The sequence below is a fragment of the Chrysemys picta genome, chromosome 8, assembly GCF_011386835.1.
Source record: "Chrysemys picta bellii isolate R12L10 chromosome 8, ASM1138683v2, whole genome shotgun sequence".
NCBI lineage: Eukaryota > Metazoa > Chordata > Testudines > Emydidae > Chrysemys > Chrysemys picta.
The window spans coordinates 75,860,278-75,871,315 of NC_088798.1; the positions used below are offsets into that span (position 1 = coordinate 75,860,278).

The 11,038-nt window shown below is 47.6% G+C and overlaps 1 protein-coding gene, 1 long non-coding RNA gene and 1 other non-coding gene across 13 annotated transcripts in view; all 3 read right to left on the reverse strand.

Annotated features, from left to right (window-relative positions):
- Nucleotides 1–1,662, reverse strand: part of MATR3 (matrin 3) — a 46,556-nt gene extending 44,894 nt beyond the window's left edge. For 2 of the 10 annotated variants that reach the window (XM_042850754.2, XM_005280795.5), the window contains exon 1: nucleotides 1,086–1,334. The gene's annotated coding sequence lies outside the window, so the exon portion shown is untranslated. Of the gene's footprint in view, nucleotides 1–967 lie in introns of all 10 variants that reach the window. The other 8 variants (XM_065555866.1, XM_065555869.1, XM_065555870.1 and 5 more) reach the window with 8 other exon arrangements.
- Nucleotides 1,663–6,585: 4,923 nt separating this feature from the next.
- LOC101950429 (uncharacterized) lies at nucleotides 6,586–10,461 on the reverse strand. Of its 2 annotated transcripts, none has more exons than XR_509035.3 (4): nucleotides 10,307–10,461; nucleotides 9,291–9,365; nucleotides 7,850–7,951; nucleotides 6,586–6,887 (listed from the first exon to the last, which is right to left on the reverse strand). It is a non-coding gene; the product is annotated as an uncharacterized LOC101950429 (long non-coding RNA). The 2 variants fall into 2 exon arrangements; XR_002889126.3 differs by having other exon boundaries at nucleotides 10,272–10,431.
- LOC112059870 (small nucleolar RNA SNORA74) lies at nucleotides 7,137–7,335 on the reverse strand. The gene has a single exon (XR_002889133.1). It is a non-coding gene; the product is annotated as a small nucleolar RNA SNORA74 (small nucleolar RNA).
- Nucleotides 10,462–11,038: the final 577 nt, after the last annotated feature.

The window sequence follows — 11,038 nt, forward strand, 5'->3', positions numbered from 1 at the left end:
TTAATGTGCTGTTTAGCCTCAGAATGTGTGTTTATGAAGCCAGCTGCTCACCCCACATATATGTGACCAAGAAGAACAAAAACTTCACCTGCGGCATGTGCACATCCACCTGAGGCCACAGTTTATATGCTTAAACACCAGCGTTCCTGAGTCACCAACCGGTCCCAGGATCTGAACACAGGCCAGGTACCTACAGCAACTAGAAGCAAGTTCACCACGTGGTACGGGGCTGGGTGATCCAAGCGTGGTGAAAGAGGCTAGAGAACAGTGAGTGCACTGAACTGCAGCGGAAGGGGACCAGCAGGATGCTGCGTGTCTCAGAACCATAGTGAAGAATTATGTGGGGGGAGAGCAGGCAGCCCCTACAGCGGACAGAAAACAGGAGCGAGGAACGCACTCACTGATATCGGGTCATCAGAGTCAGGGAGTTCGCACAGTACAGCAGGGTCTGTGCCTGGGGACGGGCGAAGGGGAAGTTCACGGTGCAATACGATCGGGGCCAGGCAGAACGTGCCTCGTACGGTATGCGGTAGGGAGGCCCCGCGAGATGATCCATGCTCGGGAACGCGCAGCGCTGTACAGCGGAGGAGGCACTGTGACCGGGCCAGGGAAGCACGGCATGGGCGAAAAGGAAGATAGGGCCCACACGGCTCACTAAGGGGGGAGGGCAGGGCGCAGTACTCCGAGCCGGAGGGAGGGGGCGCGCGCCACAAGGCACAACAATGGAGGAAGCCAGGCCCGCACGAGCCAGGGCCGCACCGCGGCGCAGGGGCGGCCCGGACGGGGGGCGTAGTACTGTTCCCCCAGCCGAAGTCTCCGCTTGGCTCTCGCACGCGCACTGCTGTCCCGAGGGACCGGCTGAAGCCCCGCTTTTGTCACCATCAGGCCCCACACCACGGGGGACACACACCCGCCCATAAGCTTCGGCCACTGAGCTTGTCACCGCCTCCCGTAGGGCCCGGCCTACCCGTTCCGGTTACCAATGGTCCAGGCCCCCGTCGCTGCCCTCACGCTGTGGGAGAGAAGAAACAGCCAACACCAGCTCCTAACATGGCGGCGAAAGCGGATCCCAGCCCCGCGCCTACCTCAGGCCCGCGATAGCGTCTCCGTCCGCCGTCGCACCACCACCAACGGCTCCAGCCAGGGGGAGGTGGCTGTAGCCCGTGCGCGAGCCTCACACCTCTCGCGATACCCCCACAAACAAACACTTCTCACTGCGCTCTCGCGAGATAACTACTACCGCTCCGCGCGCACACACTCGGTTACTTCTCCGAGATTTAGCGAATTCCCACCGTGTTGCTGCCTCTGAGATGTCGCGAGGCTACCTACCTGCGCCCGTAACCTGTTGCAGTCTCATCGAGATCTCGCGGGAGCCCTTATTCTCCCGCGCATACTGCCGCCACGCCACAGCTCTTGTTCTCTTGGAGAACTCTCGCGATAGCTAGTCGTTGCCTCTGCCCGAACGCGCTTTCTCTCTCGAGATCAGCGCGGAGGATGAATTCAATTAGGCAGGGGCGAGCAACGGCCCTGTGCCCAGCTCCTCCCCTGACGTGTCCCCGACTGTCACCAGCACGTGCCCGTGCCCATCCTTCCGCCCCCCTCCCCCACCTGGTCCCCTCACAGGGCCCTGTCACCAGCCCAAGCCTGTGTCAAGCCCACCTCGCTCTCACCTCTGCCTGCTAACCTCATGGGCCTGTCACCAGCACAGGCCTGCCCCCCCCCCTTCATGGGCCCCTGACTATCACCAGCACTAGGCCTATGCCCAGCCTGCCCCCTGCATCTCAACCTACTCCCCTCACGGGCCCCTGCCCCACTCAGACTGCAACAAGGCCTTTGCCAGGAAGTTAGCACCAGTGATCTATCATACCAGGTGGTTTATTGACAGACTGTGGACAAGGGGGCATTGGGGAGTTCAGTAACGTCCTGACCTGCCTAGATTCACCCTGCCCCAGCATATCACAGCATGCCCCTGTAGCACCCAACGCGGTACCCCAGTGACAGCCCTGGGATTTTGAAAACTGAGGGTGTGTGAAATTGCACAGAAGCCTGAGATGACAGAGGTCTGCTTGCTCCTTTGTCAGATGCTTGCTTCCTGACCTTGTTAGATTATATGCAGACCACACGGTCAGATGCCCATCAGGCTCTTGTAAGGTCACAATTAGTGACACAGGAACATGTCCTCTCCTGCTGGCTTCCACTCCTGTATATCATTGCCTACCTCAGATAGGTTTTCTAATCCATGAATCAAGCACTTAGAACTGACACTGGACTAGAAAGTGAAAGCCTTTCAGCACTCAGCAATGCTAGGCAACAGCACAGGACAGGAAATGAAAAAGAATACTGGCTCCAACCGAATTTGCCCAGGTACTTTAATTACCCAAGCTAGCATTTGGTCAGTATAATGATACTAATGCACTTCAAGTTTCTGTCCTGGCCAGTTAAGAACTGGAGTTTGTATAGCTCCTTAGCTCAGGCTTCTTTCAACTGTTGTCAGTGCAATCATACTCTTTCACCCTTAATCTAAACTGACTGCTTTATCCAATGGAAAAAAGATGTTACTGTCCCCAAAATGTTTGAGGCAACGGGCACTCCGTGCATACTAGGTTTGTTACAAACCTTTGGTGTAGATTAGAAGATTCTGGCAAAAATATAAGAACACAGACTTTTGTATGTAATCCTTTCCACTATTGTCTAAAGTTGTGATGCCACCTTGCAGTCGCATGAAGACAGAATGGTATTGTACTGTCACTTTCAGGTTGTGGAAATTATTTCATAATCAATACTTTTTGCTCCAATTAAATTTTCTTTCTGGGGAATCAATATCTGCAAAGTTTATGAGACTGATTTGCTTTGATTGCTTTGCAAAGGGGAGGGATGAATTCACTCTTCAATATGGAATAGTCCAATTATATCTGAATTATGAGCTTTTCGGGGGGGAAACTGCCTCCTGTTTGAAGTCACCAGTCAGGAAAAAGCTATTTTTTTTTATCCATTTGAGGCCACAGCAAACAACAAGATCATTTCATTGCCTGGAACAAGTTGAAAAGGGGGAGAATTAACACAAAATCTATACTGATGTTGTTAAAGGCCTGGGAGAGTAATTATAGGAAATGTAGAATTTATAAAGTTCCAGCATTAAATCCTTAGAACACAGACACGTAAATCTAACCTTGGAATATATTTATTCCAGTTAACTAACTCCATTATGTGCTACAACACTGTAGAGTAGCAAGGATAAGACAAAGCTTTTTAGATGAAATGTAAGACAATCTGACCACTTTTGCCATTAAAAGTAACATTTAGATTGTAATATCTCTGTGATAGGCAATGTCTTTTGGTTTGTAAAGCATCAACAGAAAACTTATTGAATGATATCCCATGACACTTTTTCTAAGCACAAAAGCAAAGGATATCAACCCCACTGTCCTGGCTTTATTCCAGTTTGGATATTTTCTTCACATTAGACTGCCTGTTGTTTCCCGATTTATGGTGTGGTATTTACATCTGGGCACTGATGTAAGTCTGACTGTGAGCTTTATTGATCACATCTGCACTGCACAGCAATCTATACAGCACTAATATCCTAATGTCTTGTCCCAGCCAGCACCAAGATCAGCATCAAACCTCAGTGGTTTCTCTAGGAGCTGTCTCTCTTCAATTGTTCCAAAGCCATGGTCAGCAGGAACACAAAGGAGATTTTACCCTACCATCTGATCCATTCCCATGTGTATTGAGGACTAAATCTGGTGGATCTGCCCCGAAGGTAGTGCATAATCCTCCCTCTCCTCAGCCTTGTGAAAAGGGAGGCAGGAGCTAAGAATGTTGAGAGCTTCTGGGCCTGGAAGAGGATCTTCACTCGCCCATCTGAGACCTTGGTCAATTATGGGAAGCAAATAGACTAGGGAGAGCTTCACCCACCTTGACCCCTAAAGGAACAGGCAGGCTGAGATCATCACTCTCACTATCAACAAGAGCTTCCAGGGTTCTGCCCCTCCCTTCAGGTAATGGCCCTCCCCAGCTTTTTCTTGCTGCATGTCTGAGGTGGAGCAACCCCGGGGTTGGTCCTGGGAGCTGTGTTCAGCTCTGACAGGATAGGAATAGTTTAAAATTGTATCACAGCAGTTTCTCAAACACCTACTGAGGTGTATAAATTGTCCATATACCACATGCTTTCTTGTGCAACTGTGTCTTTTAGGGAACAGTATAAACTATTCTGTATTTTTCATATGATCTGTCAAACTGTATTAATCTATTTCAGAAGTTAGCATCTGAATAAGTGGACACAATTTTTCCAATATTAACTGCTTTGGGCAGTGAAAATTTCTGAGTATATCATTTGTAGAGTATTGAGTCAAAGGTCAATTTCCAACTGGATAAGAAAAAGTTGACACGTGTGTTTTCAGGTGTAAAGTATTTGACTTCGGGATTTTTAGTCACGTGGAACACCATTTAGTGCTATAATCCTGAAAAGCATTAAATATTTTAATTCATTTCTAAATTCCTGTCACTACCAGCACATTTTCACAATAGTTTATTCTGCAGTGAATGCTTTTCATCTAAGTGCCCCTGCTAAACTGTTTAATTTGTATACAGAAGGTAACATAGTGCGGCATATGTATCTAAGGTGGCGGAGAAATGATGTAGTGTAGAATTTAGGAAGAGTGGGTGAATCAAGACTAACACTTCATACATATGAGGTAGTAAAGAGTGCATGTGCCACCCTTGACACTTCCCCAATCAGTACTTTACCACTTAATGTTCATATATGGCAGGTATTTTCGCATGGAAAGTTCTAGTTTTGTTCTTAAAAAAAAAAAAAACAAACAGAGATCAATAGACGCTTCAGCCTTTACATCAAAGCTCTAGTGGCTTCTAAAGCATGGCAGAGCAACTATCAATCCCATAAACAACTCTCACACAATGTACAAACTTGTGCTCATGTTAAAGCCAGTGTAAGGGAAAACTGGCAACTTGAGTCACTCGGGGGATTTTTTTTTTTTAAACAATTACTGTTACAAACATATTGTTCTAGCTCAAGTATCAGGGGGTAGCCGTGTTAGTCTGTATCTACAAAAACAACAAGGAGTCTGGTGGCACCTTAAAGACTAACAGATTTATTTGGGCATAAGCTTTTGTGAGTAAAAACCTCACTTCTTCGGATGCATCCGAAGAAGTGAGGTTTTTACTCACGAAAGCTTATGCCCAAATAAATCTGTTAGTCTTTAAGGTGCCACCAGACTCCTTGTTGTTCTAGCTCAGAAATTCCCAAACTTTTCTTATTGCCTACTCCTGTCCAGATCTATCAGCTGCCTGTGTACCCCTACCCTTCTCGTCACTGATACTTTCTGTATTCTTAACACTACCTGTCTTTAGCCATCTGTCCATATTTCACTGCTACATACAGATATAGTGAGACGTATACAACCCAAAAAACCCCTAAGTGCTGAGCTCAGACTGGACAATTGATGGGTAACTGAACACGCGCTGTAGGGTGACTGGAGATGAGGGTTCTCATTGGTACAGCTTGAAGTTAATTTACTACCAGATTTTATATTGCAAATTCCCACCAAGTTTAAAGCTTCGTCTGAGTAGCTTATTATGAAAATGCAATAAATAAAATAAATAAAATCCACCATTACACAATTTCTCTTTGTGTACTCCCCTAAAGATGCCTCTCATACCCCCAGGGGTATGTGTATCACAGTTTGTAAACCCCTATTTTAGCTCAAAACAGAATGCTTTTCTGTTTGTTTCAGTTTATTTTATGCACTTGACCATACTTGCCACACAGTTTGTTTCCCTAACTTGGGGAGGGAGAACCCCATACAAGGGGGGAAACATTTAGAAAGGACGCCCTTTGAGGCAGGGACTGTCTTCCCTGTGTGTGGTGTCTATAGTACCTTCCAATGCACTCATAAAATGCTTTACTAGCATTAATTAATTTGAACTCACAAGCCACATGAGGTCATAGTAGATGATTTAATGATCCCTTTTTATAGTATATATATTTACCTGCCTCAGAGATTAAGATGAAGAAACTGATGTACTGGGAGGTTAAGTGACTTGCCCAAGGCCACAAAGTTACGACTGTCAGAGCAGAAAGAGTTCCAAGGACTACTTCCTTCCAGGACACACATTAAAAAGCCCATCCCCTACAGGGAGCAGCTCCTTTGTGGCAGGGGGAAGAGAGACTGAATACCAGAACCTCTCCCCTGCCCACACCAGAAACAGAGGCAATGTGAAGGCAGTAGAGAATGGGTTACCAGGCACCCAGCATGCGCCTTCACCCCCATGAAACAGAAGGTCCTGGCACTTCCTCATCCCAGGGGCAGGTTTTAAGGAGTCCCTGTCACCCGGGAGGAGCTGGAACTGACTTTCACACACCCATGGGGCACAACCACCTCAGAACATCCCCTTCCCTCACACAGGGAACTGCTGATCACTAACCCCAGGCAGGCAGAAGTGGTCAATGGGCTATGGTGCAGCCAAAATATGGATTTCCAAAGTTAAAGGACTAATTTCAACAAGATGAGCAGGCAGGGTTAAACAAACAACTGGAACAAAAACAAAACAAAAAGCCTAGAATTTATTTTTAAATACAATTTTAATAAAAGGGTGAAAGGAAACCAACAATCGATGTCATCCTTCTCCCCGCCTTTCATGTTTTATCTTACTAGGCTCCCACCCTCCAAACACTTCTGCACAGGAATAGTCCCATTCAAGGCATGGGACTACTCACATGCTCACTCCCACCTCTCTAAATATCTTGGCAGTCACTCTTTAAAGCAACAGCAACAGTTCCTCTCTTCTTTTCAGGCAACTACTGCTGGCCCCACTAGCCTCACTTCTGCAATGATCAGTCCAACTGAGAAGGCTTTTATCTGTAACTAGAAGGAAAAAAAAAAAACAAACAAAAAAAAAAACCACAAGTCAGCCAGTGGAGCCCTAAAGATCCATATTTCACAGGGGGAAAAAAAAGAACTGGGGTGGGGATTGTCTGCATTTTTATATATATATAAAAAAAACATGATTGGCCAATTAACCACCCTGTGCCTCATTTTCAGAAGGGTGGATCAGGGGAGGGAAAAAAAGCATTTGCGGCCACATTTTATATTACAGTACAGCACGGAAATGATTGTGTTCGCATCCAGTCTAGGACTAACTCTACAGAGAGTTATTCCACTCTCAAGGATGCAAAGTGCTATCAAAACCTGGCACTGATGGGCACTAGAACAGTACCAGCAGTACCAGGTAACACTGATGGCACGTTTCTCTCCCAGCAGTGTAACACTAGCACAGGCACAGAACTGCACTGGGCAGCTGACAACTGCTGGATTAATAAAACAGATCTTCCATGCTTTGGAAAGCGTGTAAGAGAAATACCCACAAATGGGCATTCCTTTGAGTAGTGTATATCTCAAGTCCCCTCACTTGAGTCTTGTCTCACTGAAAAAACGCTTCCTCTAGCAATCTGCTACAAGCCACGCTGAGCTAGGGGAGCATTGGTTAGCACTCCCAGGCTGGAAGTGCTACCCCAGCAGGCACCCCATTCAAATACCAGCAAAGGCTGAGTATTCTGAATATTACCAATCAAATATTCAATTTGCCCATCACTCTTTGTGGCTCATAGAGGGATTTACACCAGGAAATTTCAAAGGTTTCTCCCCTCCCCACACCCCAACTGCATTAAATATGGTTTCACATCTACAGAGCTCAGCCCAAAGGAGACATTTCCTAAGAGTGAGATGAGAACAACAGCTTTCTTCTTAAGACAGAACTGAATGTGCTTCATTGGCTGCTCCCATATTTAAGGCTCATTAGATCTTTTCAATGCCTAAGGAAGAGTTACCTGTCAAGTCTTCATTTTGCAGAAAGTTCTTTGCTCCGCTGAGACTCTTGGTTTACATTGTTCCCCTTATGGATGCATAAGCTGCAGACCAGTTATAATACCCTAAACAGAGCAGAGAGACACAGCACATCTTGAGTGTTAGACATCTTTTAAACTAATACATATTGGACAGCTGGCATTTGAATTGTGGAAGAAATAAGGAAGTTCCTTGAAGTGAACATTACAAAGAATTCCACGTAAAACAGGGTTTGTTGACCAAATATTCTTTGATCCCTTTGCCTCACTGTAATTATTAAATGGAATTTCCCCACATATGCTGCATAAAATAATTTATAGAAATGCACAAAGTCTTGTGTATTTCATCCATTGATCTGAAAAACAAACAGTTACACATCTAAAAGTACTCCTCTTCTAGAAATCAAAATTCAGTTCACAAGCCCAATTCGCAGAGGAAAGAAGGTCATTGGTTCCATAGAATTGCTGTGAGGGCTTTGAAATAAAACAGGAACAGAGAGATTCCAGGCACTCCTCCATGCTAAAAAGGCTAAACTGGGCCTACAGTTTGTAAAATCATAATCCTATCCATTTTAAAGCCAACCTCTGTCATGTCTACAAGTTCCAGTACATAGCACTGGCTGGGCAAGCATGTTGAGACTGCTGTTTCTTTTGCTAAACCGTTTTATTACCTCTTCCTCCCTGCCACCCACTAAGTAGGGTCCATGTTACTATCAGTTGCATCCTGACACCTAGACTGTAAGCTATCTGGGGCAGGGACTGTTTTCTTTATTACTTATCTGAACAGTGCCTAGCACAATGGGACTTTGATCCTTTATGGAAATTCTTTGGCCCTACCATTATACAAATAAATAAGTCACAGTTCTAAGTTATGCATCCAGCAGGTAATTTTACACACAAACAAGCACACAGTCATGGTATTTGCAAGCACATGTTAGCCAACCTAAATATTTAAAAAGAAAAAGTCAGGCTCCAGAAGATTAAGTGGGTTTTGGGGGAGTAAGATATGTGTGGACAAATGTAAATTCAAGTGTATTAGCATCCAGATGACCGCTGCATTAATATCAGGTAAGGAATGCTAAATACCAAAAAAACCTGTTATTAGTCAAAATTAATACAACTTCCCTGACCCAGGTTTTACGAGGCAAATACTCTACAAACAGTGTAACACTATCACAGGTATAAAGTGACCCTCAATAGCTGATCACCATTGAGTACAGACAAGTGCTTTAGAGCCTCATGGCACTGCCTAAGAAGCATGCAACTGGCCACAATAAGTGCTAGAAAAATTAAGAGCTCATTAAAAAAAATTAAGACTCAGGGTAAGGACTGTTCAGCATATTTTTACTCATTGTCAAGCATCATATAACCAACAATATTTTTCATAAGACTACTTTCTATTAACAACATTTTTGCTAACACCAACCTCTCAGAGGAAGAAGGAAGTTTCTGCTTTTGCATGCTTGTTTTTCTTGCCCTTTTCACATTTTCACTATCTTCCCTGAAAGAAAAGACACATCAGCATAAATACCCAAAACGTTTTAGTTTCAGCAGCACTGACTTAAGCCCATGCAGATATTTTAAAAATAAAATAAACAGACCCTGTTCCCTTCTCATCTCTATGTGCATGCACAGAAAATGGGGTTTAGGTGCAGATCTAACCCAGTTTAGATATTTGCAATGAATCGCCTCAAAACCAACCCTCACGTCAGGAGCTGCAGCCCGTGAAAGGGTCTCGGGACTGCTTGCCAGCCTGTTGGTAATACACCATGAATGAGATCAACTGAGCAGCAAGCTGAATTTGGCAGTGCAACTTAGCAGGTAGGACACAAACTTGGTAGTCAGGAGACCTGGGTTTTAGTCCCAGGCCCTGCCGCTGGGCGGCTAGTGGGCAGGTCACTTCCCTGTCTGTGCCTCACTGAGGGCAGGTCTTCACTACGGGGGGCGGGGGGGGGGGGGAAGGGAGCACGTTTCTCATAGGGAGCAAAGCCACAGATCTCTCTGATCATGTCTCGCACAAACTTAGTGTGTTTGGTCAGGTGCTCTCTGCGGCGACACTGCCGGGGCTTTGACACGTTCTTAGTCGCCTTGTGGCCCTTACTGAAGCCGACAGCCACGGGGCAGCGGTTCGGCATGTCTGCCCCAACTGAACGGCGCCACACCGGAAGGAGGATTGTTATTGTTGGGTCCAGCCCAGCAGCCCCATGAGGCTTGCTGTGGACGAAGGGCCAGGCCCCTCACAGGCACAGGAAGACTGCCGGGTCACAGCTGCACGTGGGAGGCCCCCAAGTGAGCAGGGCCAGTACAGTAGGGAGCCCAGCCTTGCCCCGCTGGAGCCAGCGCACGTGGCCGCTCACCCGGCCCGGCGCAGGAGGGCTCCGCACCCCGCTGCTCAGCCCAGCCTCACCTTCGCCCCGCACCCCATGTCCGAGGGTCACGTACCCAGCTTCTCCCTACACGTGGGGGCGCTGCCATGCCGGATAGCTGGGAGGCCCCGTGCGCAGCAGCCCTGTCCGGCGGCGGGCGAAGAAGGAAAGGAAGGAGGCGCGGCTCGCTGGACCGAGGAAGCAGGGTGCGCACTCGCAGACCCCGCCCAGCGCCGGCTGCTTCCCGCCTCCGCCTCCTCCCGACATAGATGCGCAGGCGCGGGCGCAGTCGGCGGGAGGGTGGGTGCGGTGCGCCTGCGCATGATTCAGGCGACATCTGTGCCTGGGGGCAGCGCCGCTGGGCGCTGTGGTTTTGGGTGATGGGGGGCACTGGGGTGCTCAGGGTACTGGGGAGGGGAGGCGCTGTGGGTTGGGTGATGGGGTTTGTGGCTGTGGTGGGGTGGGATGCGATGCGGTTTTAGGTGCTGGAGGATGGTTGTGGGGTCATGCTGTGGGCGCGTTGGCTGAGGAATGGGGTCGCACGTAGCTCCCTCCTGTCTTGTGCCAGACAGAGGGCCAGCTGCCTCTCATCCAGCATCTCTCCCAGCCCTGGAGGGAGAAGAGACACATCATCCTCCACTAGCTGTGGAGATCTGGGTCTATAGGTAACACAGCCCCACACTGGATCATCCCTCCCACAGCCCCCTCCCCAGTGGGCATCCTCTTAAGTGACCAAGGGACTTCATGATGTAACCTGCCCAGTGTATGTGTGTGAGGGTTGGGATCAGGAGCGTGACAGAATCCAACA